Consider the following 2,902-nt stretch of genomic DNA (forward strand, 5'->3'; position numbering starts at 1 on the left):
ACCCACCATTTCATTTTTTCAGCTGCTCTATCTCCAGCTTAAAGTAGTGTTCCACTGAAGCAAGGGTCTTGCTGAAATCCTCCACACACTTTTTATTTTTTGCAAACTCTCTTTCAAGTTTCAATGACTCCTTCTATACCATTTCTTCCAACTCATGCACTCTGTTGCGAAGCGCTCTATTTAAACGAGCTACATTGGCCAATTCTTCCTTTGTCCTTTGTAAGTCACGCGTGAAAGTGCGTAACTCATTGGACGCGAGTTTACCCTACATTCAGTTATAATGCAAGTGTTACAATATTTCCAAAATATATCCCAAGTACAGCAGTTATTTTCCTATTGTATTATGACGTATATATTGGAAAAAAGGTAATGCTTGCCTTTGAAGACGATGAAAGGGTAGCAGTTTCGTCAATGTCATCATCTTTTTCTTCTACAGAGGTGCTAGTTTTTTCTTCAGCGTCATTCCAAAACAACTCAACAATTTCTTCAGTGTCATCAACATTGTCACCCCAAGTCCAATAGGGCTGCTGCTTGTCAATTCCGGTTGGCGAGGAAGTTGCACATCAACCTGCAATTTACACGGACAATATACATATCAGTAAACTTATTATATTTTAATATGCCTAACATTATCATTAAAAACTTAACTAACCTCACGGTTCTCAAATACTTGGCTCATTAACTCATGAAAACGACCCGAAGTATTGCTTCTCCAATGTAGTATACGAGGGATGTAAGCATTATCTTCGTGCACCACCAAATGTAGTGCAGCCAGCGCTAGAAATACCTCATAAGCCCAAATCTGGTTTGAGGAAAAAACGTCACTCATTGTAAACAAATGAAATTTAACTTAAACATGAATGCAAATTTGCTCACTTGAAGTGCAAAGGCAAAACCTTTGAGGCGGTACTCTCTTGGTCTACCAGTTGCCATTGTCTTTGCTTTCTTATAAGATTTTTTTGTTTTCGTAGCTTTTTTGGCCCTTTCACTTGCTGATAATATGCACAAAGTTGCCCTCGAGTAGCGCATTTGTCTTGGCATAAGACACAGCACCCCATGAATACTTCACAAACTCTTCAAGGTCTTCAGCCAACTTCAAATGCCGCATGTCAATGTGAACATGTTTTTCACTGCCCAACAGCACAAAAATAGCAAAGTATACAAATCCAAGGAAGGCTTTTTCTAATTCCAAAAGGTTGACAGTTTTATCATTGCCAAAGTACTTCCTTTTCAATGAGCAGTTCTCATTAGGTGGCAATCGAAGAAGGAAGGTTTCCAAACCTTAGCCCTGTGACAACGCAAAATTGCTGCGCCGTGAATTGGATCACCTTATTGCCAATGATGAATTTTATCCAGTTCACTTGGGAAACTGTCTTCGGATCAGCCTTCCTCATCAACAAGCCGTGGACAATTGGCGAAGTTCACTTCAGGTCCTCAATCATTAGGAGATGACAAAAACAACTCTCTTCAAACCTTCGTAGCTGTTGCTGACTGAATTTCTCCTTTATGGTACTGATTGCAGTCTTTGTATGGGATAGGGACAATGCTTTTCCCTGAAACTTTTCTTCCTCTGCAATCATCAACTTCATTGGAGAAACCATATTTCCCTGCACGCCAATATTATAAAAATAATTTCAGTCCGTTGCAATCTAGACAATAACAAGAAATAAACAATCAGCACTTATAAACAACCTATTATAGGATATTAAGCCAAAAAATAAATAAATACAGAGCATAAACAAAACCCCAGCTATTTACAACTGACCTACTAATTCAACGGCTCAAAGCCAATTATAAAATTGTCATATCCAAATAAATAGTGCTGGTTATAACTCTTTTATCAGTTACAACTGTTCAGTAAGCCAGTTGAGGTTTATAATAAGATGGTGCACTGTAATTGAACAAATCAGAATATCTAATTTCTTAGCACCTTTTATCTCTATAAACACTTTGTCAAAGTTGTGCTCACAATGGGGTCTACTTGGACACAAATACTAATAACTAGCTGCTAGCAATACCAATATCCTATGATCAAAGTGTCGTTGTTCAGAATGTATGCACGTCGTTTTTGTATTATAAATCAATTGGTCAAAAAAATTGCATTCAAATTCATAATTAAGCTCACATATTTTTTTTAAAAAACAAAACAAAACAAATCAGCACTTATCAAGAGCCTATTATTATATCATTGTATTCAAAAAGCCTATTACCCCACTATTGTATTCAAACGACCATTTTTTATATCTAAAAACAGATTTTGCTCTGCAAAATTGTGGCATTTTAAGTTTTTTTTGCCACTTTTCAGCAAAGCTCATGCACTCACCAAACCAGCCTGACCAAACAAATACATTATAGAACCATATCATCAGAAGAGAAAATAAGCATGATACAATGGTGTACCTCCATAAAAACCGCAGGAATGAAGTACCCATTTATTTACTTTAACACTAACCAAAATCATAGATATGAAACCAATCTCAAAACCATATCAAATTACCCAAAACAAAAACACATTACCCAATCCTTACCTAAAATCACAATCACAATAAAGAACAATAAATTTGGGTAATCTGAAGCCCAGACCAGATATCTCATCAATTCTAAAATTATAAATAAATAAATAAATAAACTTTAACGAATAATTCAAAACGAAAAATTAGAGCAAAAACTATGTACAAGACTTCAAATAAATTTTCATAAGAAAAGATCAAGCGGCGGATGATCGAATTTTGAAAAGAGCTTCAGAGAATGATTTGTCTTCTGAAGAAACAAGCTAATGAGCGATGGAGAGTGATGGCAGTGGTGAGTGAGGCGTTCTCGGTCTCAAATGTGGACTGTGGACCATTGACAATCTGCAAAATTTGATTATAAGCATGTAGATTCCAGGAGTCGTTTTTGACAA

The 2,902-nt window shown here is 36.1% G+C and overlaps 1 pseudogene; it reads right to left on the reverse strand.

Moving 5' to 3' along the window:
- Nucleotides 1–985: 985 nt before the first annotated feature.
- Nucleotides 986–2,564, reverse strand: LOC148919131 (uncharacterized; annotated as a pseudogene).
- Nucleotides 2,565–2,902: the final 338 nt, after the last annotated feature.

Source organism: Prunus mume, linkage group LG3, assembly GCF_029339155.1.
Source record: "Prunus mume cultivar Tortuosa linkage group LG3, ASM2933915v1, whole genome shotgun sequence".
NCBI classification, from domain to species: Eukaryota; Viridiplantae; Streptophyta; class Magnoliopsida; order Rosales; family Rosaceae; genus Prunus; species Prunus mume.